At 41.3% G+C, this 23076-nt stretch overlaps 9 non-coding genes and 90 pseudogenes across 9 annotated transcripts; all 99 read right to left on the bottom strand.

Annotated features, from left to right (window-relative positions):
• Positions 1-89: 89 nt before the first annotated feature.
• On the bottom strand, positions 90-208 carry LOC134963365 (5S ribosomal RNA; annotated as a pseudogene).
• Positions 209-315: 107 nt separating this feature from the next.
• LOC134961114 (5S ribosomal RNA) lies at positions 316-435 on the bottom strand (annotated as a pseudogene).
• Positions 436-543: 108 nt separating this feature from the next.
• LOC134964465 (5S ribosomal RNA) lies at positions 544-662 on the bottom strand. The gene has a single exon (XR_010188218.1). It is a non-coding gene; the product is annotated as a 5S ribosomal RNA (ribosomal RNA).
• A 107-nt stretch (positions 663-769) lies between these two features.
• On the bottom strand, positions 770-888 carry LOC134963573 (5S ribosomal RNA; annotated as a pseudogene).
• A 107-nt stretch (positions 889-995) lies between these two features.
• LOC134962048 (5S ribosomal RNA) lies at positions 996-1114 on the bottom strand (annotated as a pseudogene).
• A 106-nt stretch (positions 1115-1220) lies between these two features.
• LOC134959696 (5S ribosomal RNA) lies at positions 1221-1339 on the bottom strand (annotated as a pseudogene).
• A 107-nt stretch (positions 1340-1446) lies between these two features.
• Positions 1447-1565, bottom strand: LOC134963200 (5S ribosomal RNA; annotated as a pseudogene).
• Positions 1566-1672: 107 nt separating this feature from the next.
• LOC134960284 (5S ribosomal RNA) lies at positions 1673-1791 on the bottom strand (annotated as a pseudogene).
• A 107-nt stretch (positions 1792-1898) lies between these two features.
• LOC134962647 (5S ribosomal RNA) lies at positions 1899-2017 on the bottom strand (annotated as a pseudogene).
• Positions 2018-2124: 107 nt separating this feature from the next.
• Positions 2125-2243, bottom strand: LOC134962720 (5S ribosomal RNA; annotated as a pseudogene).
• A 107-nt stretch (positions 2244-2350) lies between these two features.
• On the bottom strand, positions 2351-2469 carry LOC134962553 (5S ribosomal RNA; annotated as a pseudogene).
• Positions 2470-2576: 107 nt separating this feature from the next.
• On the bottom strand, positions 2577-2695 carry LOC134964333 (5S ribosomal RNA; annotated as a pseudogene).
• Positions 2696-2803: 108 nt separating this feature from the next.
• Positions 2804-2922, bottom strand: LOC134960760 (5S ribosomal RNA; annotated as a pseudogene).
• A 107-nt stretch (positions 2923-3029) lies between these two features.
• On the bottom strand, positions 3030-3148 carry LOC134963691 (5S ribosomal RNA; annotated as a pseudogene).
• A 107-nt stretch (positions 3149-3255) lies between these two features.
• Positions 3256-3374, bottom strand: LOC134964838 (5S ribosomal RNA; annotated as a pseudogene).
• A 107-nt stretch (positions 3375-3481) lies between these two features.
• LOC134964486 (5S ribosomal RNA) lies at positions 3482-3600 on the bottom strand (annotated as a pseudogene).
• A 107-nt stretch (positions 3601-3707) lies between these two features.
• Positions 3708-3826, bottom strand: LOC134962487 (5S ribosomal RNA; annotated as a pseudogene).
• A 108-nt stretch (positions 3827-3934) lies between these two features.
• Positions 3935-4053, bottom strand: LOC134962458 (5S ribosomal RNA). The gene has a single exon (XR_010188031.1). It is a non-coding gene; the product is annotated as a 5S ribosomal RNA (ribosomal RNA).
• Positions 4054-4160: 107 nt separating this feature from the next.
• LOC134960932 (5S ribosomal RNA) lies at positions 4161-4279 on the bottom strand (annotated as a pseudogene).
• A 107-nt stretch (positions 4280-4386) lies between these two features.
• LOC134962981 (5S ribosomal RNA) lies at positions 4387-4505 on the bottom strand (annotated as a pseudogene).
• Positions 4506-4612: 107 nt separating this feature from the next.
• LOC134961901 (5S ribosomal RNA) lies at positions 4613-4731 on the bottom strand (annotated as a pseudogene).
• Positions 4732-4838: 107 nt separating this feature from the next.
• LOC134960701 (5S ribosomal RNA) lies at positions 4839-4957 on the bottom strand (annotated as a pseudogene).
• A 107-nt stretch (positions 4958-5064) lies between these two features.
• On the bottom strand, positions 5065-5183 carry LOC134962832 (5S ribosomal RNA; annotated as a pseudogene).
• Positions 5184-5290: 107 nt separating this feature from the next.
• On the bottom strand, positions 5291-5409 carry LOC134962807 (5S ribosomal RNA; annotated as a pseudogene).
• Positions 5410-5516: 107 nt separating this feature from the next.
• LOC134963022 (5S ribosomal RNA) lies at positions 5517-5635 on the bottom strand (annotated as a pseudogene).
• Positions 5636-5742: 107 nt separating this feature from the next.
• LOC134961560 (5S ribosomal RNA) lies at positions 5743-5861 on the bottom strand (annotated as a pseudogene).
• A 107-nt stretch (positions 5862-5968) lies between these two features.
• On the bottom strand, positions 5969-6087 carry LOC134960273 (5S ribosomal RNA; annotated as a pseudogene).
• Positions 6088-6194: 107 nt separating this feature from the next.
• LOC134959961 (5S ribosomal RNA) lies at positions 6195-6313 on the bottom strand (annotated as a pseudogene).
• Positions 6314-6420: 107 nt separating this feature from the next.
• LOC134964829 (5S ribosomal RNA) lies at positions 6421-6539 on the bottom strand (annotated as a pseudogene).
• A 107-nt stretch (positions 6540-6646) lies between these two features.
• LOC134958924 (5S ribosomal RNA) lies at positions 6647-6765 on the bottom strand (annotated as a pseudogene).
• A 107-nt stretch (positions 6766-6872) lies between these two features.
• On the bottom strand, positions 6873-6991 carry LOC134959877 (5S ribosomal RNA; annotated as a pseudogene).
• Positions 6992-7098: 107 nt separating this feature from the next.
• LOC134961052 (5S ribosomal RNA) lies at positions 7099-7217 on the bottom strand (annotated as a pseudogene).
• A 107-nt stretch (positions 7218-7324) lies between these two features.
• On the bottom strand, positions 7325-7443 carry LOC134960397 (5S ribosomal RNA; annotated as a pseudogene).
• Positions 7444-7776: 333 nt separating this feature from the next.
• On the bottom strand, positions 7777-7895 carry LOC134964430 (5S ribosomal RNA; annotated as a pseudogene).
• A 107-nt stretch (positions 7896-8002) lies between these two features.
• Positions 8003-8121, bottom strand: LOC134961450 (5S ribosomal RNA; annotated as a pseudogene).
• A 107-nt stretch (positions 8122-8228) lies between these two features.
• LOC134964155 (5S ribosomal RNA) lies at positions 8229-8347 on the bottom strand (annotated as a pseudogene).
• Positions 8348-8453: 106 nt separating this feature from the next.
• Positions 8454-8572, bottom strand: LOC134958881 (5S ribosomal RNA; annotated as a pseudogene).
• A 107-nt stretch (positions 8573-8679) lies between these two features.
• Positions 8680-8798, bottom strand: LOC134963962 (5S ribosomal RNA; annotated as a pseudogene).
• Positions 8799-8905: 107 nt separating this feature from the next.
• LOC134961650 (5S ribosomal RNA) lies at positions 8906-9024 on the bottom strand (annotated as a pseudogene).
• A 108-nt stretch (positions 9025-9132) lies between these two features.
• Positions 9133-9251, bottom strand: LOC134960589 (5S ribosomal RNA; annotated as a pseudogene).
• A 107-nt stretch (positions 9252-9358) lies between these two features.
• On the bottom strand, positions 9359-9477 carry LOC134961988 (5S ribosomal RNA; annotated as a pseudogene).
• Positions 9478-9584: 107 nt separating this feature from the next.
• LOC134961425 (5S ribosomal RNA) lies at positions 9585-9703 on the bottom strand (annotated as a pseudogene).
• A 107-nt stretch (positions 9704-9810) lies between these two features.
• LOC134961135 (5S ribosomal RNA) lies at positions 9811-9929 on the bottom strand. The gene has a single exon (XR_010187853.1). It is a non-coding gene; the product is annotated as a 5S ribosomal RNA (ribosomal RNA).
• A 107-nt stretch (positions 9930-10036) lies between these two features.
• LOC134960514 (5S ribosomal RNA) lies at positions 10037-10155 on the bottom strand (annotated as a pseudogene).
• A 107-nt stretch (positions 10156-10262) lies between these two features.
• LOC134959591 (5S ribosomal RNA) lies at positions 10263-10381 on the bottom strand (annotated as a pseudogene).
• A 107-nt stretch (positions 10382-10488) lies between these two features.
• LOC134960690 (5S ribosomal RNA) lies at positions 10489-10607 on the bottom strand (annotated as a pseudogene).
• A 107-nt stretch (positions 10608-10714) lies between these two features.
• Positions 10715-10833, bottom strand: LOC134963849 (5S ribosomal RNA). Its single transcript, XR_010188161.1, has one exon. It is a non-coding gene; the product is annotated as a 5S ribosomal RNA (ribosomal RNA).
• A 107-nt stretch (positions 10834-10940) lies between these two features.
• On the bottom strand, positions 10941-11059 carry LOC134960272 (5S ribosomal RNA; annotated as a pseudogene).
• A 107-nt stretch (positions 11060-11166) lies between these two features.
• On the bottom strand, positions 11167-11285 carry LOC134959960 (5S ribosomal RNA; annotated as a pseudogene).
• A 107-nt stretch (positions 11286-11392) lies between these two features.
• LOC134964830 (5S ribosomal RNA) lies at positions 11393-11511 on the bottom strand (annotated as a pseudogene).
• Positions 11512-11618: 107 nt separating this feature from the next.
• On the bottom strand, positions 11619-11737 carry LOC134958922 (5S ribosomal RNA; annotated as a pseudogene).
• Positions 11738-11844: 107 nt separating this feature from the next.
• Positions 11845-11963, bottom strand: LOC134959878 (5S ribosomal RNA; annotated as a pseudogene).
• A 107-nt stretch (positions 11964-12070) lies between these two features.
• Positions 12071-12189, bottom strand: LOC134961051 (5S ribosomal RNA; annotated as a pseudogene).
• Positions 12190-12296: 107 nt separating this feature from the next.
• On the bottom strand, positions 12297-12415 carry LOC134960396 (5S ribosomal RNA; annotated as a pseudogene).
• A 333-nt stretch (positions 12416-12748) lies between these two features.
• On the bottom strand, positions 12749-12867 carry LOC134964429 (5S ribosomal RNA; annotated as a pseudogene).
• A 107-nt stretch (positions 12868-12974) lies between these two features.
• Positions 12975-13093, bottom strand: LOC134961451 (5S ribosomal RNA; annotated as a pseudogene).
• A 107-nt stretch (positions 13094-13200) lies between these two features.
• Positions 13201-13319, bottom strand: LOC134963982 (5S ribosomal RNA; annotated as a pseudogene).
• Positions 13320-13426: 107 nt separating this feature from the next.
• LOC134958882 (5S ribosomal RNA) lies at positions 13427-13545 on the bottom strand (annotated as a pseudogene).
• A 107-nt stretch (positions 13546-13652) lies between these two features.
• Positions 13653-13771, bottom strand: LOC134964672 (5S ribosomal RNA; annotated as a pseudogene).
• A 107-nt stretch (positions 13772-13878) lies between these two features.
• LOC134961651 (5S ribosomal RNA) lies at positions 13879-13997 on the bottom strand (annotated as a pseudogene).
• A 108-nt stretch (positions 13998-14105) lies between these two features.
• Positions 14106-14224, bottom strand: LOC134961734 (5S ribosomal RNA; annotated as a pseudogene).
• Positions 14225-14331: 107 nt separating this feature from the next.
• Positions 14332-14450, bottom strand: LOC134961987 (5S ribosomal RNA; annotated as a pseudogene).
• Positions 14451-14557: 107 nt separating this feature from the next.
• On the bottom strand, positions 14558-14676 carry LOC134961423 (5S ribosomal RNA; annotated as a pseudogene).
• A 107-nt stretch (positions 14677-14783) lies between these two features.
• Positions 14784-14902, bottom strand: LOC134961012 (5S ribosomal RNA). Its single transcript, XR_010187840.1, has one exon. It is a non-coding gene; the product is annotated as a 5S ribosomal RNA (ribosomal RNA).
• Positions 14903-15009: 107 nt separating this feature from the next.
• Positions 15010-15128, bottom strand: LOC134961413 (5S ribosomal RNA; annotated as a pseudogene).
• Positions 15129-15235: 107 nt separating this feature from the next.
• On the bottom strand, positions 15236-15354 carry LOC134961530 (5S ribosomal RNA; annotated as a pseudogene).
• A 107-nt stretch (positions 15355-15461) lies between these two features.
• Positions 15462-15580, bottom strand: LOC134960689 (5S ribosomal RNA; annotated as a pseudogene).
• Positions 15581-15687: 107 nt separating this feature from the next.
• LOC134963835 (5S ribosomal RNA) lies at positions 15688-15806 on the bottom strand. The gene has a single exon (XR_010188159.1). It is a non-coding gene; the product is annotated as a 5S ribosomal RNA (ribosomal RNA).
• A 107-nt stretch (positions 15807-15913) lies between these two features.
• On the bottom strand, positions 15914-16032 carry LOC134961295 (5S ribosomal RNA; annotated as a pseudogene).
• A 107-nt stretch (positions 16033-16139) lies between these two features.
• LOC134962575 (5S ribosomal RNA) lies at positions 16140-16258 on the bottom strand (annotated as a pseudogene).
• A 107-nt stretch (positions 16259-16365) lies between these two features.
• On the bottom strand, positions 16366-16484 carry LOC134961957 (5S ribosomal RNA; annotated as a pseudogene).
• Positions 16485-16591: 107 nt separating this feature from the next.
• On the bottom strand, positions 16592-16710 carry LOC134959108 (5S ribosomal RNA). Its single transcript, XR_010187184.1, has one exon. It is a non-coding gene; the product is annotated as a 5S ribosomal RNA (ribosomal RNA).
• Positions 16711-16817: 107 nt separating this feature from the next.
• LOC134964504 (5S ribosomal RNA) lies at positions 16818-16936 on the bottom strand (annotated as a pseudogene).
• A 107-nt stretch (positions 16937-17043) lies between these two features.
• Positions 17044-17162, bottom strand: LOC134961757 (5S ribosomal RNA; annotated as a pseudogene).
• Positions 17163-17269: 107 nt separating this feature from the next.
• Positions 17270-17388, bottom strand: LOC134962533 (5S ribosomal RNA; annotated as a pseudogene).
• Positions 17389-17495: 107 nt separating this feature from the next.
• LOC134962348 (5S ribosomal RNA) lies at positions 17496-17614 on the bottom strand (annotated as a pseudogene).
• Positions 17615-17721: 107 nt separating this feature from the next.
• On the bottom strand, positions 17722-17840 carry LOC134959698 (5S ribosomal RNA; annotated as a pseudogene).
• A 107-nt stretch (positions 17841-17947) lies between these two features.
• Positions 17948-18066, bottom strand: LOC134963642 (5S ribosomal RNA; annotated as a pseudogene).
• A 107-nt stretch (positions 18067-18173) lies between these two features.
• On the bottom strand, positions 18174-18292 carry LOC134960007 (5S ribosomal RNA; annotated as a pseudogene).
• A 107-nt stretch (positions 18293-18399) lies between these two features.
• LOC134962935 (5S ribosomal RNA) lies at positions 18400-18518 on the bottom strand (annotated as a pseudogene).
• Positions 18519-18625: 107 nt separating this feature from the next.
• LOC134959782 (5S ribosomal RNA) lies at positions 18626-18744 on the bottom strand (annotated as a pseudogene).
• A 107-nt stretch (positions 18745-18851) lies between these two features.
• Positions 18852-18970, bottom strand: LOC134964936 (5S ribosomal RNA; annotated as a pseudogene).
• A 107-nt stretch (positions 18971-19077) lies between these two features.
• On the bottom strand, positions 19078-19196 carry LOC134960070 (5S ribosomal RNA; annotated as a pseudogene).
• Positions 19197-19303: 107 nt separating this feature from the next.
• Positions 19304-19422, bottom strand: LOC134960402 (5S ribosomal RNA; annotated as a pseudogene).
• Positions 19423-19529: 107 nt separating this feature from the next.
• On the bottom strand, positions 19530-19648 carry LOC134960502 (5S ribosomal RNA; annotated as a pseudogene).
• Positions 19649-19755: 107 nt separating this feature from the next.
• LOC134962426 (5S ribosomal RNA) lies at positions 19756-19874 on the bottom strand (annotated as a pseudogene).
• Positions 19875-19981: 107 nt separating this feature from the next.
• Positions 19982-20100, bottom strand: LOC134961534 (5S ribosomal RNA; annotated as a pseudogene).
• Positions 20101-20207: 107 nt separating this feature from the next.
• On the bottom strand, positions 20208-20326 carry LOC134964503 (5S ribosomal RNA; annotated as a pseudogene).
• Positions 20327-20433: 107 nt separating this feature from the next.
• Positions 20434-20552, bottom strand: LOC134961755 (5S ribosomal RNA; annotated as a pseudogene).
• Positions 20553-20659: 107 nt separating this feature from the next.
• Positions 20660-20778, bottom strand: LOC134962176 (5S ribosomal RNA). The gene has a single exon (XR_010188004.1). It is a non-coding gene; the product is annotated as a 5S ribosomal RNA (ribosomal RNA).
• A 107-nt stretch (positions 20779-20885) lies between these two features.
• LOC134964240 (5S ribosomal RNA) lies at positions 20886-21004 on the bottom strand (annotated as a pseudogene).
• A 107-nt stretch (positions 21005-21111) lies between these two features.
• LOC134963452 (5S ribosomal RNA) lies at positions 21112-21230 on the bottom strand (annotated as a pseudogene).
• A 107-nt stretch (positions 21231-21337) lies between these two features.
• Positions 21338-21456, bottom strand: LOC134959953 (5S ribosomal RNA; annotated as a pseudogene).
• A 107-nt stretch (positions 21457-21563) lies between these two features.
• On the bottom strand, positions 21564-21682 carry LOC134964082 (5S ribosomal RNA). The gene has a single exon (XR_010188181.1). It is a non-coding gene; the product is annotated as a 5S ribosomal RNA (ribosomal RNA).
• A 332-nt stretch (positions 21683-22014) lies between these two features.
• LOC134962373 (5S ribosomal RNA) lies at positions 22015-22133 on the bottom strand (annotated as a pseudogene).
• Positions 22134-22240: 107 nt separating this feature from the next.
• Positions 22241-22359, bottom strand: LOC134961063 (5S ribosomal RNA; annotated as a pseudogene).
• Positions 22360-22466: 107 nt separating this feature from the next.
• On the bottom strand, positions 22467-22585 carry LOC134959905 (5S ribosomal RNA; annotated as a pseudogene).
• Positions 22586-22692: 107 nt separating this feature from the next.
• Positions 22693-22811, bottom strand: LOC134964071 (5S ribosomal RNA; annotated as a pseudogene).
• A 107-nt stretch (positions 22812-22918) lies between these two features.
• LOC134961351 (5S ribosomal RNA) lies at positions 22919-23037 on the bottom strand (annotated as a pseudogene).
• Positions 23038-23076: the final 39 nt, after the last annotated feature.

Raw genomic sequence — 23076 nt, 5'->3', positions numbered from 1 at the left:
TAGAACTTTTCTACTTCTAACTACTGGTACATAAATGAATAAGTTTGAAAATGTAATGCATCAACAGAACGGTGTTGGCAGTATAAAAATACCTACCGCACTTTGTATTCCCAGGTGGTCTACCATCCAAGTACTAAACAGGCCCAACACTGCTTAGCTTCCAAGATTAGTTGAGATTGGGCGTATCCAGTGTGGTGTGGCTGTAGATGAGCTTTGTAGTTTCTATTTGAACTTTTCTACTTCTAGCTACTGGTACATAAATGAAAAAATGTGAAAATGTAATGCATCAACAGAACGGAGTTGGCAGTATAAAAATATGTGCAGCACCTTGCATTCCCAGGTGGTTTCCCATCCAAGTACTAACCAGGCCCCAGCACAGCTTAGCTTCCAAGATCAGATGAGATTGGGCGTGTCCAGTGTGGTGTGGCTGCAGATGAGCTATGCAGTTTCTGATAGAACTTTTCTACTTCTAGCTACTGGTACATAAATGAATAAGTTTGAAAATGGAATGCATCAACAGAATGGTGTTGGCAGTATAAAAAAACCCTACAGCACCTTGTATTCCCAGGTGGTCTCCCATCCAAGTACTAACCAGGCCCAACACTGCTTAGCTTCCAAAATCAGATGAGATTGGGCGTATCCAGTGTGGTGTGACTGTAGATGAGCTTTGTGGTTTCTGTTATAACTTTTCTACTTCTAACTACTGGTACATAAATGAATAAGTTTGAAAATGGAATGCATCAACAGAACGGTGTTGGCAGTATAAAAATACCTAAAGCACCTTGTATTCCCAGGTGGTCTCCCATCCATGTATTAACCAGGACCAACACTGCTTAGCTTCCAAGATCAGATAAGATTGGGCGGATCCAGTGTGGTGTTGCTTTAGATGAGCTTTGCGGTTTCTGTAAGAACTTTTCTACTTTTAACTACTGGTACATAAATGAACAGGATTGAAAATGGAATGCATCAACAAAACGGTGTTGGCAGTATAAAAAGACCTACTGCACCTTGTATTCCCAGGTTGTCTCCCTTCCAAGTACTAACCAAGCCCAGCACTGCTTAGCTTCCAAGATCAGATGAGATTGGGCGTATCCAGTGTGGTGTGGCTGCAGATGAGCTATGCAGTTTCTGATAGAACTTTTCTACTTCTAGCTACTGGTACATAAATGAATAAATTTGAAATGGAATGCATCAACAGAATGGTGTTGGCAGTATAAAAAACCCTACAGCACCTTGTATTCCCAGGAGGTCTCCCATCCAAGTACTAACCAGGCCCAACACTGCTTAGCTTTCAAGATCAGATGAGATTGGGCGGATCCAGTGTGGTGTGGCTATAGATGAGCTTTGTGGTTGCTGTTAGAACTTTTCTACTTCTAACTACTGGTACATTAATGAATACATTTGAAAATGGAATGCATCAACAGAACGGTGTTGACAGTATAAAAACACCTACAGCACCTTGTATTACCAGGTAGTCTCCCATCCAAGTACTAACCAGACCCAACACTGCTTAGCTTCCAAGATCAGATTAGATTGGGCGTATCCAGTGTGATGTGGCTGTAGATGAGCTTTGTGGTTTCTGTTAGAACTTTTCTACTTCTAACTACTGGTACATAAACGAATAAGTTTGAAAATGGAATGCATCAACAGAACGGAGTTGGCAGTATAAAAATATGTGTAGCACCTTGCATTCCCAGGTGGTTTCCCATCCAAGTACTAACAAGGCCCAGCACAGCTTGGCTTCCAAGATCAGATGAGATTGGGTGTGTCCAGTGTGGTGTGGCTGCAGATGAGCTTTGCAGTTTCTGATAGAACTTTTCTACTTCTAGCTACTGGTACACAAATGAATAAGTTTGAAAATGGAATGCATCAACAGAATGGTGTTGGCAGTATAAAAATACCTACAGCACCTTGTATTCCCAGGTGGTCTCCCATCCAAGTACTAACCAGGCCCAACACTGCTTAGCTTTCAAAATCAGATGAGATTGGTCGTACCCAGTGTTGTGTGGCTGTAGATGAGCTTTGTGGTTTCTGTTAGAACTTTTCTACTTCTAACTACTGGTACATTAATGAATACATTTGAAAATGGAATGCATCAACAGAACGGTGTTGGCAGTATAAAAACACCTACATCACCTTGTATTACCAGGTAGTCTCCCATCCAAGTACTAACCAGGCCCAACACTGCATAGCTTCCAAGATCAGATGAGATTGGGCGTATCCAGTGTGGTGTGGCTGTAGATGAGCTTTGTGGTTTCTGTTAGAACTTTTCTACTTCTAACTACTGGTACATAAATGAATAAGTTTGAAAATGGAATGCATCAACAGAACGGTGTTGGCAGTATAAAAATACCTACCGCACTTTGTATTCCCAGGTGGTCTACCATCCAAGTACTAAACAGGCCCAACACTGCTTAGCTTCCAAGATCAGTTGAGATTGGGCGTATCCAGTGTGGTGTGGCTGTTGATGAGCTTTGTGGTTTCTATTTGAACTTTTCTACTTCTAGCTACTGGTACATAAATGAAAAAATGTGAAAATGTAATGCATCAACAGAACGGAGTTGGCAGTATAAAAATATGTGCAGCACCTTGCATTCCTAGGTGGTTTCCCATCCAAGTACTAACCAGGCACAGCACAGCTTAGCTTCCAAGATCAGATGAGATTGGGCGTATCCAGTGTGGTGTGGCTGTTGATGAGCTTTGTGGTTTCTATTTGAACTTTTCTACTTCTAGCTACTGGTACATAAATGAATAAGTTTGAAAATGGAATGCATCAACAGAATGGTGTTGGCAGTATAAAAAAACCCTACAGCAACTTGTATTCCCAGGTGGTCTCCCATACAAGTACTAACCAGGCCCAACACTGCTTAGCTTCCAAGATCAAATGAGATTGGGCGTATCCAGTGTGGTGTGGCTGTATATGAGCTTTGAGGTTTCTGTTAGAACTTTTCTACTTCTAACTACTGGTACATAAATGAATAAGTTTGAAAATGGAATGCATCAACAGAACGGTGATGGCAGTATAAAAATACCTAAAGCACCATGTATTCCAAGGTTGTCTCCCATCCAAGTACTAACCAGGACCAACACTGCTTAGCTTCCAAAGTCAGATGAGATTGGGCGAATCCAGTGTGGTGTGGCTTTAGATGAGCTTTGCGGTTTCAGTAAGAACTTTTCTACTTTTAACTACTGGTACATAAATGAACAGGTATAAAAATGGAATGCATCAACAAAACGGTGTTGGCAGTATAAAAAGACCTACTGCACCTTGTATTCCCAGGTTGTCTCCCTTCCAAGTACTAACCAAGCCCAGCACTGCTTAGCTTCCAAGATCAGATGACATTGGGCGTATCCAGTGTGGTGTGGCTGTACACAAGCTTTGTGGTTTCTGTTAGAACTTTTCTACTTCTAACTACTGGTACATTAATTAATAAGTCTGAAAATGTAATGCATCAACAGAACGGTGTTGGCAGTATAAAAATACCTACTGCACTTTGTATTCCCAGGTGGTCTACCATCCAAGTACTAAACAGGACCAACACTGCTTAGCTTCCAAGAACAGTTGAGATTGGGCGTGTCCAGTGTGGTGTGGCTGTTGATGAGCTTTGGGGTTTCTATTTGAACTTTTCTACTTCTAGCTACTGGTACATAAATGAAAAAATGTGAAAATGAAAAGCATCAACAGAACGGAGTTGGCAGTATAAAAATATGTGCAGCACCTTGCATTCCCAGGTGGTTTCCCATCCAAGTACTAACCAGACCCAGCACAGCTTAGCTTCCAAGATCAGATGAGATTGTGCGTGTACAGTGTGGTGTGGCTGCAGATGAGCTATGCAGTTTCTGATATAACTTTTCTACTTCTAGCTACTGGTACATAAATGAATAAGTTTGAAAATGGAATGCATCAACAGAATGGTGTTGGCAGTATAAAAAAACCCTACAGCAACTTGTATTCCCAGGTGGTCTCCCATCCAAGTACTAACCAGGCCCAACACTGCTTAGCTTCCAAGATCAGATGAGATTGGGCGTATCCAGTGTGGTGTGGCTGTAGATGAGCTTTGTGGTTTCTGTTAGAACTTTTCTACTTCTAACTACTGGTACATAAATGAATAAGTTTGAAAATGGAATGCATCAACAGAATGGTGTTGGCAGTATAAAAATACCTAAAGCACCATGTATTCCAAGGTGGTCTCCCATCCAAGTACTAACCAGGACCAACACTGCTTTGCTTCCAAGATCAGATGAGATTGGGCGGATCCAGTGTGGTGTGGCTTTAGATGAGCTTTGCGGTTTCTGTAAGAACTTTTCTACTTTTATCTACTGGTACATAAATGAACAGGTTTGAAAATGGAATGCATCAACAAAACGGTGTTGGCAGTATAAAAAGACCTACTGCACCTTGTATTCCCAGGTTGTCTCCCTTCCAAGTACTAACCAAGCCCAGCACTGCTTAGCTTTCAAGATCAGATGAGATTGGGCGCATCCAGTGTGGTGTGGCTGTAGAAGAACTTTGTGGTTTCTGTTAGAACTTTTCTACTTCTAGCTACTGGTACATAAATGAAAAAATTTGAAAATGGAATGCATCAACAGAATGGTGTTGGCAGTATAAAAATACCTACAGCACCTTGTATTCCCAGGTGGTGTCCCACCCAAATACTAACGAGCCCCAACACTGCTTAGCTTCCAAGATCAGATGAGATTGGGCGTATCCAGTGTGATGTGGCTGTAGATGAGCTTTGTGGTTTCTGTTAGAACTTTTCTACTTCTAGCTACTGGTACATAAATGAAAAAATTTGAAAATGTAAAGCATCAACAGAATGGTGTTGGCAGTATAAAAATACCTACAGCACCTTGTATTCCCAGGTGGTCTCCCATCCAAGTACTAACCAGGCCCAACACTGCTTAGCTTTCAAAATCAGATGAGATTGGTCGTATCCAGTGTGGTGTGGCTGCAGATAAGCTTTGTGGTTTCTGTTAGAACTTTTCTACTTCTAACTACTGGTACATTAATGAATACATTTGAAAATGGAATGCATCAACAGAACGGTGTTGGCAGTATAAAAACACCTACAGCACCTTTTATTACCAGGTAGTCTCCCATCCAAGTACTAACCAGGCCCAACACTGCATAGCTTCCAAGATCAGATGCGATTGGGCGTATCCAGTGTGGTGTGGCTGTAGATGAGCTTTGTGGTTTCTGTTAGAACTTTTCTACTTCTAACTACTGGTACATAAATGAATAAGTTTGAAAAGGTAATGCATCAACAGAACGGTGTTGGCAGTATAAAAATACCTACAGCACTTTGTATTTCCTGGTGGTCTCCCATCCAAGTACTAACCAGGACCAACACTGCATAGCTTCCAAGATCTGATGAGATTGGGCGTATCCAGTGTGGTGTGGCTGTAGATGAGCTTTGTGGTTTCTGTTAGAACTTTTCTACTTCTAACTACTGGTACATAAATGAATAAGTTTGAAAAGGTAATGCATCAACAGAACGGTGTTGGCAGTATAAAAATACCTACAGCACTTTGTATTCCCTGGTGGTCTCCCATCCAAGTACTAACCAGGCCCAACACTGCTTAGCTTTCAAAATCAGATGAGATTGGTCGTATCCAGTGTGGTGTGGCTGTAGAAGAGCGTTGTGGTTTCTGTTAGAACTTTTCTACTTCTAACTACTGGTACATTAATGAATACATTTGAAAATGGAATGCATCAACAGAACGGTGTTGGCAGTATAAAAACACCTACAGCACCTTGTATTACCAGGTAGTCTCCCATCCGAGTACTAACCAGGCCCAACACTGCATAGCTTCCAAGATCAGATGAGATTGGGCGTATCCAGTGTGGTGTGGCTGTAGATGAACTTTGTGGTTTCTGTTAGAACTTTTCTACTTCCAGCTACTGGTACATAAATGAATACATTTGAAAATGCAATGCATCAACAGAATGGTGTTGGCAGTATAAAAATACCTACAGCACCTTGTATTCCCAGGTGGTCTCCCATCCAAGTACTAACCAGGCCCAACACTGCTTAGCTTCCAATATTAGATGAGATTGGGCGTATCCAGTGTGGTGTGGCTGTAGACAAGCTTTGTGGTTTCTGTTAGAACTTTTCTAATTCTAGCTACTGGTACATAAATGAAAACATTTGAAAATGGAATGCATCAATAGAATGGTGTTGGCAGTATAAAAATATCTACAGCACCTTGTATTCCCAGGTGGTCTTCCATCCAAGTACTAACCAGCCCCAACACTGCTTAGTTTCCAAGATCAGATGAGATTGGGCATATCCAGTGTGGTGTGGCTGTAGATGAGCTTTGTGGTTTCTGTTAGAACTTTTCTACTTCTAACTACTGGTACATAAATGAATAAGTTTAAAAATTTAATGCATCAACAGAACGGTGTTGGCAGTATAAAAATACCTACGTAACTTTGTATTCCCAGGTGGTCTCCCATCCAAGTACTTAACAGGCCTAACACTGCTTAGCTTCCAAGTTCAGATGAGATTGGGCGTATCTAATGTTGTGTGGCTGTAGATGAGCTTCGTGGTTTCTGTTAGAACTTTTCTACTTCTAGCTACTGGTACATAAATGAAAAAAATTGAGAATGTAATGCATCAACAGAACGGAGTTAGCAGTTTAAAAATATCTGCAGCACCTTGCATTCCCAGGTGATTTCCCATACAAATACTAACCAGGTCCAGCACTGCTTAGTTTCTAAGATCAGATGAGATTGGGTGTATCCAGTGTGGTGTGTCTGTAGATGAACTTTGCGGTTTCTGTTAGAACTTTTCTGCTTCTAGCTACTGGTACATAAATGAATAAATTTGAAAATGGAATGCATCAAAAGAATGGTGTTGGCAGTATAAAAATACCTACAGCACCTTGTATTCCCAGGTGGTCTCCCATCCAAGTACTAACCAGGCCCAACACTGCTTAGTTTTCAAGAACAGATGAGATTGAGCGTATCCAGTGTGGTGTGGCTGTAGATGAGCTTTGTGGTTTCTGTTAGAACTTTTCTACTTCCAGCTACTGGTACATAAATGAATAAATTTGAAAATGCAATGCATCAACAGAATGGTGTTGGCAGTATAAAAATACCTACAGCACCTTGTATTCCCAGGTGGTCTCCCATCCAAGTACTAACCAAGCCCAACACTGCTTAGCTTCCATGATTAGATGAGATTGGGCGTATTCAGTGTGGTGTGGCTGTAGACGAGCTGTGTGGTTTCTGTTAGGACTTTTCTAATTCTAGCTACTGGTACATAAATGAAAACATTTGAAAATGGAATGCATCAATAGAATGGTGTTGGCAGTATAAAAATACCTACAGCACCTTGTATTCCCAGGTGGTCTTCCATCCAAGTACTAACCAGCCCCAACACTGCTTAGCTTCCAAGATCAGATGAGATTGGGCATATCCAGTGTGGTGTGGCTGTAGATGAGCTTTGCGGTTTCTGTTAGAACTTTTCTACTTCTAACTACTGGTACATAAATGAATAAGTTTAAAAATGTAATGCATCAACAGAACGGTGTTGGCAGTATAAAAATACCTACGTAACTTTGTATTCCCAGGTGGTCTCCCATCCAAATACTAAACAGACCTAACACTGCTTAGCATCCAAGTTCAGATGAGATTGGGCGTATCTAATGTGGTGTGGCTGTAGATGAGCTTCGTGGTTTCTGTTAGAACTTTTCTACTTCTAGCTACTGGTACATAAATGAAAAAAATTGAGAATGGAATGCATCAGCAGAACGGAGTTAGCAGTATAAAAATATCTGCAGCACCTTGCATTCCCAGGTGATTTCCCATACAAATACTAACCAGGTCCAGCACTGCTTAGTTTCTAAGATCAGATGAGATTGGGTGTATCCAGTGTGGTGTGGCTGTAGATGAACTTTGCGGTTTCTGTTAGAACTTTTCTACTTCTAACTACTGGTACATTAATGAATACATTAGAAAATGGAATGCATCAACAGAACGGTGTTGGCAGTATAAAAACACCTACAGCACCTTGTATTACCAGGTAGTCTCCCATCCAAGTACTAAACAGGCCCAACACTGCTGAGCTTCCAAGATCAGATGAGATTGGGCGTATCCAGTGTGGTGTGGCTGTAGATGAGCTTTGTGGTTTCTATTTGAACTTTTCTACTTCTAGCTACTGGTACATAAATGAACATGTTTGAAAATGGAATGCATCAACAGAACGGAGTTGGCAGTATAAAAATATGTGCAGCACCTTGCATTCCCAGGTGGTTTCCCATCAAAGTACTAACCAGGCCAAGCACAGCTTAGCCTCCAAGATCAGATGAGATTGGGCGTATCCAGTGTGGTGTGGCTGTAGATGAGCTTTGTGGTTTCTGTTAGAACTTTTCTACTTCTAACTACTGGTACATAAATGAATAATTTGAAAATCGAATGCATCAACAGAACGGAGTTGGCAGTATAAAAATATTTGCAGCAGCTTGCATTCCCAGGTGGTCTCCCATCCAATTACTAACCAGGACCAACACTGCTTAGCTTCCAAGGTCAGATGAGATTGGGCGGATACAGTGTGGTGTGGCTTTAGATGAGCTTTGCGGTTTCTGTAAGAACTTTTCTACTTTTAACTACTGGTACATAAATTAACAGGTTTGAAAATGTAATGCATCAACAGAACGGTGTTGGCAGTATAAAAATACCTACTGCACTTTGTATTCCCAGTTGGTCTGCCATTCAAGTACTAAACAGGCCCAACACTGCTTAGCTTCCAAGATCAGTTGAGATTGGGCGTATCCAGTGTGGTGTGGCTGTTGATGAGCTTTGTGGTTTCTATTTGAACTTTTCTACTTCTAGCTACTGGTACATAAATGAAAAAATTTGAAAATGTAATGCATCAACAGAACGGAGTTGGCAGAATAAAAATATGTGCAGCACCTTGCATTCCCAGGTGGTTTCCCATCCAAGTACTAACCAGGCCCAGCGCAGCTTAGCTTTCAAGATCAGATGAGATTGGGCGTGTCCAGTGTGGTGTGGCTGCAGATGAGCTATGCAGTTTCTGATAGAACTTTTCTACTTCTAGCTACTGGTACATAAATGAATAAGTTTGAAAATGGAATGCATCAACAGAATGGTGTTGGCAGTATAAAAAAACCCTACAACAACTTGTATTCCCAGGTGGTCTCCCATCCAAGTACTAACCAGGCCCAACACTGCTTAGTTTCCAAGATCAGATGAGATTGGGCGTATCCAGTGTGGTGTGGCTGTAGATGAGCTTTGTGGTTTCTGTTAGAACTTTTCTACTTCTAACTACTGGTACATAAATGAATAAGTTTGAAAATGGAATGCATCAACAAAACGGTGTTGGCAGTATAAAAATACCTAAAGCACCATGTATTCCAAGGTGGTCTCCCATCCAAGTACTAACCTGGACCAACACTGCTTAGCTTCCAAGGTCAGAAGAGATTGGGCAGATCCAGTGTGGTGTGGCTTTAGATGAGCTTTGCGGTTTCTGTAAGAACTTTTCTACTTTTAACTACTGGTACATAAATGAATAGGTTTGAAAATGGAATGCATCAACAAAACGGTGTTGGCAGTATAAAAAGACCTACTGCACCTTGTATTCCCAGGTTGTCTCCCTTCCAAGTACTAACCAAGCCCAGCACTGCTTAGCTTCCAAGATCAGATGAGATTGGGCGTATTCAGTGTGGTGTGGCTGTAGATGAGCTTTGTGGTTTCTGTTAGAACTTTTCTACTTCTAGCTACTGGTACATAAATGAATAAATTTGAAAATGGAATGCATCAACAGAATGGTGTTGGCAGTATAAAAATACCTACAGCACCTTGTATTCCCAGGAGGTCTCCCATCCAAGTACTAACCAGGCCCAACACTGCTTAGCTTCCAAGATCAGATGAGATTGGGCGTATCCAGTGTGGTGTGGCTGTAGATGAGCTTTGTGGTTTCTGTTAGAACTTTTCTACTTCTAACTACTGGTACATTAATGAATAAGTTTGAAAATGGAATGCATCAACAGAACGGTGTTGGCAGTATAAAAATACCTACAGCACCTTGTATTACCAGGTAGTCTCCCATCCAAGTACTAACCAGACCCAACACTGCTTAGCTTCCAAGATCAGATGAGATTGGGCGTATCCAGTGTGGTGTGGCTGTAGATGAGCTTTGTGGTTTCTGTTAGAACTTTTCTACTTCTAACTACTGGTACATAAATGAATAAGTTTGAAAATGTAATGCATCAACAGAACGGTGTTGGCAGTATAAAAATATCTACAGCACCTTATAATCCCAGGTGGTCTCCCATCCAAGTACTAACCAAGCCCAACACTGCTTAGCTTCCAAGATCAGATGAGATTGGGCGTATCCAGTGTGGTGTGGCTGTAGATGAGCTTTGTGGTTTCTATTTGAACTTTTCTACTTCTAGCTACTGGTACATAAATGAATAAGTTTGAAAATGGAATGCATCAAAAGAATGGTGTTGGCAGTATAAAAAACCCTACAGCACCTTGTATTCCCAGGTGGTTTCCCATCCAAGTACTAACCAGGCCCAGCACAGCTTAGCTTCCAAGATCAGATGAGATTGGGCGTGTCCAGTGTGGTGTTGCTGCAGATGAGCTATGCAGTTTCTGATAGAACTTTTCTACTTCTAGCTACTGGTACAAAAATGAATAAGTTTGAAAATGGAATGCATCAAAAGAATGGTGTTGGCAGTATAAAAAACCCTACAGCACCTTGTATTCCCAGGTGGTTTCCCATCCAAGTACTAACCAGGCCCAACACTGCTTAGCTTCCAAGATCAGATGAGATTGGGCGTATCCAGTATGGTGTGGCTGTAGATGAGCTTTGTGGTTTCTGTTAGAACTTTTCTACTTCCAGCTACTGGTACATAAATGAATACATTTGAAAATGCAATGCATCAACAGAATGGTGTTGGCAGTATAAAAATACCTACAGCACCTTGTATTCCCAGGTGGTCTCCCATCCAAGTACTAACCAGGCCCAACACTGCTTAGCTTCCAATATTAGATGAGATTGGGCGTATCCAGTGTGGTGTGGCTGTAGACAAGTTTTGTGGTTTCTGTTAGAACTTTTCTAATTCTAGCTACTGGTACATAAATGAAAACATTTGAAAATGGAATGCATCAATAGAATGGTGTTGGCAGTATAAAAATATCTACAGCACCTTGTATTCCCAGGTGGTCTTCCATCCAAGTACTAACCAGCCCCAACACTGCTTAGTTTCCAAGATCAGATGAGATTGGGCATATCCAGTGTGGTGTGGCTGTAGATGAGCTTTGTGGTTTCTGTTAGAACTTTTCTACTTCTAACTACTGGTACATAAATGAATAAGTTTAAAAATTTAATGCATCAACAGAACGGTGTTGGCAGTATAAAAATACCTACGTAACTTTGTATTCCCAGGTGGTCTCCCATCCAAGTACTTAACAGGCCTAACACTGCTTAGCTTCCAAGTTCAGATGAGATTGGGCGTATCTAATGTTGTGTGGCTGTAGATGAGCTTCGTGGTTTCTGTTAGAACTTTTCTACTTCTAGCTACTGGTACATAAATGAAAAAAATTGAGAATGTAATGCATCAACAGAACGGAGTTAGCAGTTTAAAAATATCTGCAGCACCTTGCATTCCCAGGTGATTTCCCATACAAATACTAACCAGGTCCAGCACTGCTTAGTTTCTAAGATCAGATGAGATTGGGTGTATCCAGTGTGGTGTGTCTGTAGATGAACTTTGCGGTTTCTGTTAGAACTTTTCTGCTTCTAGCTACTGGTACATAAATGAATACATTTGAAAATGGAATGCATCAAAAGAATGGTGTTGGCAGTATAAAAATACCTACAGCACCTTGTATTCCCAGGTGGTCTCCCATCCAAGTACTAACCAGGCCCAACACTGCTTAGTTTTCAAGAACAGATGAGATTGAGCGTATCCAGTGTGGTGTGGCTGTAGATGAGCTTTGTGGTTTCTGTTAGAACTTTTCTACTTCCAGCTACTGGTACATAAATGAATAAATTTGAAAATGCAATGCATCAACAGAATGGTGTTGGCAGTATAAAAATACCTACAGCACCTTGTATTCCCAGGTGGTCTCCCATCCAAGTACTAACCAAGCCCAACACTGCTTAGCTTCCATGATTAGATGAGATTGGGCGTATTCAGTGTGGTGTGGCTGTAGACGAGCTGTGTGGTTTCTGTTAGAACTTTTCTAATTCTAGCTACTGGTACATAAATGAAAACATTTGAAAATGGAATGCATCAATAGAATGGTGTTGGCAGTATAAAAATACCTACAGCACCTTGTATTCCCAGGTGGTCTTCCATCCAAGTACTAACCAGCCCCAACACTGCTTAGCTTCCAAGATCAGATGAGATTGGGCATATCCAGTGTGGTGTGGCTGTAGATGAGCTTTGCGGTTTCTGTTAGAACTTTTCTACTTCTAACTACTGGTACATAAATGAATAAGTTTAAAAATGTAATGCATCAACAGAACGGTGTTGGCAGTATAAAAATACCTACGTAACTTTGTATTCCCAGGTGGTCTCCCATCCAAATACTAAACAGACCTAACACTGCTTAGCATCCAAGTTCAGATGAGATTGGGCGTATCTAATGTGGTGTGGCTGTAGATGAGCTTCGTGGTTTCTGTTAGAACTTTTCTACTTCTAGCTACTGGTACATAAATGAAAAAAATTGAGAATGGAATGCATCAGCAGAACGGAGTTAGCAGTATAAAAATATCTGCAGCACCTTGCATTCCCAGGTGATTTCCCATACAAATACTAACCAGGTCCAGCACTGCTTAGTTTCTAAGATCAGATGAGATTGGGTGTATCCAGTGTGGTGTGGCTGTAGATGAACTTTGCGGTTTCTGTTAGAACTTTTCTACTTCTAACTACTGGTACATTAATGAATACATTAGAAAATGGAATGCATCAACAGAACGGTGTTGGCAGTATAAAAACACCTACAGCACCTTGTATTACCAGGTAGTCTCCCATCCAAGTACTAAACAGGCCCAACACTGCTGAGCTTCCAAGATCAGATGAGATTGGGCGTATCCAGTGTGGTGTGGCTGTAGATGAGCTTTGTGGTTTCTATTTGAACTTTTCTACTTCTAGCTACTGGTACATAAATGAACATGTTTGAAAATGGAATGCATCAACAGAACGGAGTTGGCAGTATAAAAATATGTGCAGCACCTTGCATTCCCAGGTGGTTTCCCATCCAAGTACTAACCAGGCCAAGCACAGCTTAGCCTCCAAGATCAGATGAGATTGGGCGTATCCAGTGTGGTGTGGCTGTAGATGAGCTTTGTGGTTTCTGTTAGAACTTTTCTACTTCTAACTACTGGTACATAAATGAATAAGTTTGAAAATCGAATGCATCAACAGAACGGAGTTGGCAGTATAAAAATATTTGCAGCAGCTTGCATTCCCAGGTGGTCTCCCATCCAATTACTAACCAGGACCAACACTGCTTAGCTTCCAAGGTCAGATGAGATTGGGCGGATACAGTGTGGTGTGGCTTTAGATGAGCTTTGCGGTTTCTGTAAGAACTTTTCTACTTTTAACTACTGGTACATAAATTAACAGGTTTGAAAATGTAATGCATCAACAGAACGGTGTTGGCAGTATAAAAATACCTACTGCACTTTGTATTCCCAGTTGGTCTGCCATTCAAGTACTAAACAGGCCCAACACTGCTTAGCTTCCAAAATCAGTTGAGATTGGGCGTATCCAGTGTGGTGTGGCTGTTGATGAGCTTTGTTGTTTCTATTTGAACTTTTCTACTTCTAGCTACTGGTACATAAATGAAAAAATTTGAAAATGTAATGCATCAACAGAACGGAGTTGGCAGAATAAAAATATGTGCAGCACCTTGCATTCCCAGGTGGTTTCCCATCCAAGTACTAACCAGGCCCAGCGCAGCTTAGCTTTCAAGATCAGATGAGATTGGGCGTGTCCAGTGTGGTGTGGCTGCAGATGAGCTATGCAGTTTCTGATAGAACTTTTCTACTTCTAGCTACTGGTACATAAATGAATAAGTTTGAAAATGGAATGCATCAACAGAATGGTGTTGGCAGTATAAAAAAACCCTACAACAACTTGTATTCCCAGGTGGTCTCCCATCCAAGTACTAACCAGGCCCAACAGTGCTTAGTTTCCAAGATCAGATGAGATTGGGCGTATCCAGTGTGGTGTGGCTGTAGATGAGCTTTGTGGTTTCTGTTAGAACTTTTCTACTTCTAACTACTGGTACATAAATGAATAAGTTTGAAAATGGAATGCATCAACAAAACGGTGTTGGCAGTATAAAAATACCTAAAGCACCATGTATTCCAAGGTGGTCTCCCATCCAAGTACTAACCTGGACCAACACTGCTTAGCTTCCAAGGTCAGAAGAGATTGGGCAGATCCAGTGTGGTGTGGCTTTAGATGAGCTTTGCGGTTTCTGTAAGAACTTTTCTACTTTTAACTACTGGTACATAAATGAATAGGTTTGAAAATGGAATGCATCAACAAAACGGTGTTGGCAGTATAAAAAGACCTACTGCACCTTGTATTCCCAGGTTGTCTCCCTTCCAAGTACTAACCAAGCCCAGCACTGCTTAGCTTCCAAGATCAGATGAGATTGGGCGTATTCAGTGTGGTGTGGCTGTAGATGAGCTTTGTGGTTTCTGTTAGAACTTTTCTACTTCTAGCTACTGGTACATAAATGAATAAATTTGAAAATGGAATGCATCAACAGAATGGTGTTGGCAGTATAAAAATACCTACAGCACCTTGTATTCCCAGGAGGTCTCCCATCCAAGTACTAACCAGGCCCAACACTGCTTAGCTTCCAAGATCAGATGAGATTGGGCGTATCCAGTGTGGTGTGGCTGTAGATGAGCTTTGTGGTTTCTGTTAGAACTTTTCTACTTCTAACTACTGGTACATTAATGAATAAGTTTGAAAATGGAATGCATCAACAGAACGGTGTTGGCAGTATAAAAATACCTACAGCACCTTGTATTACCAGGTAGTCTCCCATCCAAGTACTAACCAGGCCCAACACTGCTTAGCTTTCAAGATCAGATGAGATTGGACGTATCCAGTGTGGTGTGGCTGTAGATGAGCTTTGTGGTTTCTGTTAGAACTTTTCTACTTCTAACTACTGGTACATAAATGAATAAGTTTGAAAATGTAATGCATCAACAGAACGGTGTTGGCAGTATAAAAATATCTACAGCACCTTATAATCCCAGGTGGTCTCCCATCCAAGTACTAACCAAGCCCAACACTGCTTAGCTTCCAAGATAAGATGAGATTGGGCGTATCCAGTGTGGTGTGGCTGTAGATGAGCTTTGTGGTTTCTATTTGAACTTTTCTACTTCTAGCTACTGGTACATAAATGAATAAGTTTGAAAATGGAATGCATCAAAAGAATGGTGTTGGCAGTATAAAAAACCCTACAGCACCTTGTATTCCCAGGTGGTTTCCCATCCAAGTACTAACCAGGCCCAGCACAGCTTAGCTTCCAAGATCAGATGAGATTGGGCGTGTCCAGTGTGGTGTTGCTGCAGATGAGCTATGCAGTTTCTGATAGAACTTTTCTACTTCTAGCTACTGGTACAAAAATGAATAAGTTTGAAAATGGAATGCATCAAAAGAATGGTGTTGGCAGTATAAAAAACCCTACAGCACCTTGTATTCCCAGGTGGTTTCCCATCCAAGTACTAACCAGGCCCAACACTGCTTAGCTTCCAAGATCAGATGAGATTGGGCGTATCCAGTATGGTGTGGCTGTAGATGAGCTTTGTGGTTTCTGTTAGAACTTTTCTACTTCTAACTACTGGTACATAAATGAATAAGTTTGAAAATGGAATGCATCAACAGAACGGTGTTGGCAGTATAAAAATACCTAAAGCACCTTGTATTCCCAGGTGGTCTCCCATCCAAGTACTAACCAGGACCAACACTGCTTAGCTTCCAAGCTTAGATGAGATTGGGCGGATCCAGTGTGGTGTGGCTTTAGATGAGCTTTGCAGTTTCTGTAAGATCTTTTCTACTTTTAACTACTGGTACATAAATGAACAAGTTTAAAAATGGAATGCATCAACAAAACGGTGTTGGCAGTATAAAAAGACTTACTGCACCTTGTATTCCCAGGTTGTCTCCCTTCCAAGTACTAACCAAGCCCAGCACTGCTTAGCTTCCAAGATCAGATGAGATTGGGCGTATCCAGTGTGGTGTGGCTGTAGATGAGCTTTGTGGTTTCTGTTAGAACTTTTCTACTTCTAGCTACTGGTACATAAATGAAAAAAATTTAAAATGGAATGCATCAACAGAACGGAGTTGGCAGTATAAAAATATCTGCAGCACCTTGCATTCCCAGGTGGTTTCCCATCCAAATACTAACCAGGCCCAGCACTGCTTAGTTTCCAAGATCAGATGAGATTGGGCGTATCCAGTGGGGTGTGGCTGTAGATGAACTTTGCGGTTTCTGTTAGAACTTTTTTACTTCTAGCTACTAGTACATAAATGAATAAATTTGAAAATGTAATGCATCAACAGAACGGTGTTGGCAGTATAAAAATATCTACAGCACTTTGTATTTCCAGGTGGTCTCCCATCCAAATACTAAACAGGCCCAACACTGTTTAGCTTCCAAGATCAGATGAGATTGGGCGTATCCAGTGTGGTGTGGCTGTAGATGAGCTTTGTGGTTTCTATTTGAACTTTTCTACTTCTAGCTACTGGTACATAAATGGAAAAATTTGAAAATGGAATGCATCAACAGAACGGAGTTGGCAGTATAAAAATATGTGCAGCACCTTGCATTCCCAGGTGGTTTCCCTTCCAAGTACTAAACAGGCCCAGCACAGCTTTGCTTCCAAGATCAGATGAGATTAGGCGTGTCCAGTGTGGTGTGGCTTCAGAGGAGTTTTACAGTTTCTGATAGAACTTTTCTACTTCTAGCTACTAGTACATAAATGAAAAAAATTAAAAATGTAATGCATCAACAGAACGGAGTTGGCAGTATAAAAATATGTGTAGCACCTTGCATTCCCAGGTGGTTTCCCATCCAAGTACTAACAAGACCCAGCACAGCTTGGCTTCCAAGATCAGATGAGATTGGGCGTGTCCAGTGTGGTGTGGCTGCAGATGAGCTTTGCAGTTTCTGATAGAACTTTTCTACTTCTAGCTACTGGTACATAAATTAATAAGTTTGAAAATGGAATGCATCAACAGAACGGTGTTGGCAGTATAAAAACACCTACAGCACCTTGTATTACCAGGTAGTCTCCCATCCAAGTACTAACCAGGCCCAAAACTGCATAGCTTCCAAGATCAGATGAGATTGGGCGCATCCAGTGTGGTGTGGCTGTAGATGAGCTTTGTGGTTTCTGTTAGAACTTTTCTACTTCTACCTACTGGTACATAAATGAATAAGTTTGAAAATGGAATGCATCAACAGAACGGTGTTGGCAGTATAAAAATACCTACAGCACCTTGTATTCCCAGGTGGTCTCCCATCCAAGTACTAACCAGGCCCAACACTGCTGAGCTTCCAAGGTCAAATGATATTGGGCAAATCCAGTGTGGTGTGGCTGTAGATGAGCTTTGCGATTTCTGTTAGAACTTTTCTACTTCTATCTACTGGTATATAAATGAACAAATTTGAAAATGGAATGCATCAACAGAACGGTGTTGGCAGTATAAAAAGATCTACAGCACCTTGTACTCCCAGGTGGTCTCACATCCAAGTACTAACCAAGCCCAACACTGCTTAGCTACCAAGATCAGATGAGATTGGGCGTATCCAGTGTGGTGTGGCTGTAGATGAGCTTTGTGGTTTCTGTTAGAACTTTTCTACTTCTAACTACTGGTACATAAATGAATAAGTTTGAAAATGGAATGCATCAACAGAACGGTGTTTGCAGTATAAAAATACCTCCAGCACCTTGTATTCCCAGGTTGTCTCCCATCCAAGTACTAACCAGGCCCAACACTTCTTAGCTTCCAAGATCAGATGATATTGGGCGTATCCAGTGTGGTGTGGCTGTAGATAAGCTTTGTGGTTTCTGTTAGAACTTTTCTACTTCTAACTACTGGTACATAAATGAATAAGTTTGAAAAGGTAATGCATCAACAGAACGGTGTTGGCAGTATAAAAATACCTACAGCACTTTGTATTCCCAGGTGGTCTCCCATCCAAGTACTAACCATGCCCAACACTGCTTAGCTTCCAAGATCAGATGAGATTGGACGTGTCCAGTGTGGTGTGGCTGCAGATGAGATATGCAGTTTCTGATAGAACTTTTCTACTTCTAGCTACTGGTACATAAATGAATAAATTTGAAAATGCAATGCATCAACAGAATGGTGTTGGCAGTATAAAAATACCTACAGCACCTTGTATTCCCAGGTGGTCTCCCATCCAAGTACTAACCAGGCCCAACACTGCTTAGCTTCTAGGATTAGATGAGATTTGACGTATCCAGTGTGGTGTGGCTGTAGACGAGCTGTGTGGTTTCTGTTAGAACTTTTCTAATTCTAGCTACTGGTACATAAATGAAAACATTTGAAAATGGAATGCATCAATAGAATGGTGTTGGCAGTATAAAAATACCTACAGCACCTTGTATTCCCAGGTGGTCTCCCACCCAAGTACTAACCAGCCCCAACACTGCTTAGCTTCCAAGATCAGATGAGATTGGGCATATCCAGTGTGGTGTGGCTGTAGATGAGCTTTGTGGTTTCTGTTAGAACTTTTCTACTTCTAACTACTGGTACATAAATGAATAAGTTTAAAAGTGTAATGCATCAACAGAACGGTGTTGGCAGTATAAAAATACCTACGTAACTTTGTATTCCCAGGTGGTCTTCCATCCAAGTACTAAACAGGCCTAACACTGCTTAGCTTCCAAGATCAGATGAGATTGGGCGTGTCCAGTGTGGTGTGGCTGCAGAAGAGCTTTGCAGTTTCTGATAGATCTTTTCTACTTCTAGCTACTGGTAAATAAATGAATAAGTTTTAAAATGGAATGCATCAACAGAATGGTGTTGGCAGTCTAAAAACATCTGCAGCACCTTGCATTCCCAGGTGGTCTCCCATCCAAGTACTAACCAGGCCCAGCACTGCTTAGTTTCCAAGATCAGATGAGATTGGGCGTATCCAGTGTGGTGTGGCTGTAGATGAACTGTGCGGTTTCTGTTAGAACTTTTCTACTTCTAGCTACTGGTACATAAATGAATAAATTTGAAAATGGAATGCATCAACAGAATGTTGTTGGCAGTATAAAAATACCTACAGCACCTTGTATTCCCAGGTGGTCTCCCATCCAAGTATTAACCAGGCCCAACACTGCTTAGCTTTCAAGATCAGAGGAGATTGGGCGTATCCAGTGAGGTGTGGCTGTAGATGAGCTTTGTGGTTTCTGTTAGTACTTTTCTACTTCTAGCTACTGGTACATAAATGAATAAATTTGAAAATGGAATGCATCAACAGAATGGTGTTGGCAGTATAAAAATACCTACAGCACCTTGTATTCCCAGGTGGTCTCCCATCCAAGTACTAACCAGGCCCAACACTGCTTAGCTTTCAAGATTAGTTGAGATTGGGCGTATCCAGTGTGGTGTGGCTGTAGATGAGATTTTTGGCTTCTGTTAGAACTTTTCTACTTCTAACTACTGGTACATTAATGAAAAAAATTGAAAATGGAATGCATCAACAGAACGGAGTTGGCAGTATAAAAATATGTGCAGCACCTTGCATTCCCAGGTGGTTTCCCATTCAAGTACTAACCAGGCCCAGCGCAGCTTAGCTTCCAAGATCAGATGAGATTGGGTGTGTCCAGTGTGGTGTGGCTGTAGATGAGCTTTGTGGTTTCTGTTAGAACTTTTCTACTTCTAACTACTGGTACATAAATGAATAAATTTGAAAATGTAATGCATCAACAGAACGGTGTTGGCAGTATAAAAATATTTACAGCACTTTGTATTTCCAGGTGGTCTCCCATCCAAATACTAAACAGGCCCAACACTGTTTAGCTTCCAAGATCAGATGAGATTGGGCATATCCAGTGTGGTGTGGCTGTAGAAGAGCTTTGTGGTTTCTATTTGAACTTTTCTACTTCTAGCTACTGGTACATAAATGGAAAAATTTGAAAATGGAATGCATCAACAGAACGGAGTTGGCAGTATAAAAATATGTGCAGCACCTTGCATTCCCAGGTGGTTTCCCTTCCAAGTACTAAACAGGCCCAGCACAGCTTTGCTTCCAAGATCAGATGAGATTAGGCGTGTCCAGTGTGGTGTGGCTTCAGAGGAGCTTTACAGTTTCTGATAGAACTTTTCTACTTCTAGCTACTAGTACATAAATGAAAAATTTTTAAAATGTAATGCATCAACAGAACGGAGTTGGCAGTATAAAAATATGTGTAGCACCTTGCATTCCCAGGTGGTTTCCCATCCAAGTACTAACAAGACCCAGCACAGCTTGGCTTCCAAGATCAGATGAGATTGGGCGTGTCCAGTGTGGTGTGGCTGCAGATGAGCTTTGCAGTTTCTGATAGAACTTTTCTACTTCTAGCTACTGGTACATAAATTAATAAGTTTGAAAATGGAATGTATCAACAGAACGGTGTTGGCAGTATAAAAATTCCTACAGCACCTTGAATTCCCATGTGGTCTCCCATCCAAGTACTAACCAGGCCCAACACTGCTTAGCTTCCAAGATCAGATGAGATTGGCCGTATCCAGTGTGGTGTGGCTGTAGAAGAGCTTTGTGGTTTCTGTTAGAACTTTTCTACTTCTAGCTACTGGTACATAAATGAAAAAATTTGAAAATTGTATGCATCAACAGAATGGTGTTGGCAGTATAAAAATACCTACAGCACCTTGTATTCCCAGGTGGTGTCCCACCCAAATACTAATGAGCTCCAACACTGCTTTGCTTCCAAGATCAGATGAGATTGGTCGTATCCAGTGTGGTGTGACTGTAGATGAGCTTTGTGGTTTCTGTTAGAACTTTTCTACTTCTAACTACTGGTACATTAATGAATACATTTGAAAATGGAATGCATCAACAGAACGGTGTTGGCAGTATAAAAACACCTACAGCACCTTGCATTACCAGGTAGTCTCCCATCCAAGTACTAACCAGGCCCAAAACTGCATAGCTTCCAAGATCAGATGAGATTGGGCGCATCCAGCGTGGTGTGGCTGTAGATGAGCTTTGTGGTTTCTGTTAGAACTTTTCTACTTCTACCTACTGGTACATAAATGAATAAGTTTGAAAAGGTAATGCATCAACAGAACGGTGTTGGCAGTATAAAAATACCTACAGCACTTTGTATTCCCAGGTGGTCTCCCATCCAAGTACTAACCAGGCCCAACACTGCTTAGCTTCCAAGATCAGATGAGATTGGACGTGTCCAGTGTGGTGTGGCTGCAGATGAGATATGCAGTTTCTGATAGAACTTTTCTACTTCTAGCTACTGGTACATAAATGAATAAATTTGAAAATGCAATGCATCAACAGAATGGTGTTGGCAGTATAAAAATACCTACAGCACCTTGTATTCCCAGGTGGTCTCCCATCCAAGTACTAACCAGGCCCAACACTGCTTAGCTTCCAAGATTAGATGAGATTGGGCGTATCCAGTGTGGTGTGGCTGTAGACGAGCTGTGTGGTTTCTGTTAGAACTTTTCTAATTCTAGCTACAGGTACATAAATGAAAACATTTGAAAATGGAATGCATCAATAGAATGGTGTTGGCAGTATAAAAATACCTACAGCACCTCGTATTATAGGTTGTATCCCACCAAAGTACTAAACAGGCCCAACACTGCTTAAATTCCAAGAACAGATGAGATTGGGCGTATCCAGTGTGGTGTGGCTGTAGATGAGCTTTGTGGTTTCTGTTAGAACTTTTCTGCTTCTAACTACTGGTACATAAATTAAAAAGTTTGAAAATGGAATGCATCAACAGAACGGTGTTGGCAGTATAAAAATACCTACAGCACCTTGTATTCCCAGGTGGTCTCCCATCCAAGTACTAACCAGGCCCAACACTGCTGAGCTTCCAAGGTCAAATGATATTGGGCAGATCCAGTGTGGTGTGGCTGTAGATGAGCTTTGCGATTTCTGTTAGAACTTTTCTACTTCTATCTACTGGTACATAAATGAACAAATTTGAAAATGTAATGCATCAACAGAACGGTGTTGGCAGTATAAAAATATCTACAGCACTTTGTATTTCCAGGTGGTTTCCCATCCAAGTACTAACCAGGCTCAACACTGCTTAGCTTCCAAGATCAGATGAGATTGGGCGTATCCAGTGTGGTGTGGCTGTAGATGAGCTTTGTGGATTCTGTTAGAACTTTTCTACTTCTAACTACTGGTACATAAATGAATAAGTTTGAAAATGGAATGCATCAACAGAACGGTGTTGGCAGTATAAAAATACCTAAAGCACCTTGTATTCCCAGGTGGTCTCCCATCCAAGTACTAACCAGGACCAACACTGCTTAGCTTCCAAGCTCAGATGAGATTGGGCGGATCCAGTGTGGTGTGGCTTTAGATGAGCTTTGCAGTTTCTGTTAGAACTTTTCTACTTTTAACTACTGGTACATAAATGAACAGGTTTGAAAATGGAATGCATCAACAAAACGGTGTTGGCAGTATAAAAAGACTTACTGCACCTTGTATTCCCAGGTTGTTTCCCTTCCAAGTACTAACCAAGCCCAGCACTGCTTAGCTTCCAAGATCAGATGAGATTGGGCGTATCCAGGGTGGTGTGGCTGTAGATGAGCTTTGTGGTTTCTGTTAGAACTTTTCTACTTCTAGCTACTGGTACATAAATGAAAAAAATTGAAAATGGAATGCATCAACAGAACGGAGTTGGCAGTATAAAAATATCTGCAGCACCTTGCATTCCCAGGTGGTTTCCCATCCAAATACTAACCAGGCCCAGCACTGCTTAGTTTCCAAGATCAGATGAGATTGGGCGTATCCAGTGTGGTGTGGCTGTAGATGAGCTTTGTGGTTTCTGTTAGAACTTTTCTGCTTCTAAC

Source organism: Pseudophryne corroboree, chromosome 9 (genome assembly GCF_028390025.1).
Source record: "Pseudophryne corroboree isolate aPseCor3 chromosome 9, aPseCor3.hap2, whole genome shotgun sequence".
In the NCBI taxonomy this organism is placed as follows: domain Eukaryota; kingdom Metazoa; phylum Chordata; class Amphibia; order Anura; family Myobatrachidae; genus Pseudophryne; species Pseudophryne corroboree.
The sequence above is the reverse complement of the archived record's forward strand: the minus strand, read 5'-3'. Positions and strand labels throughout refer to the sequence as shown.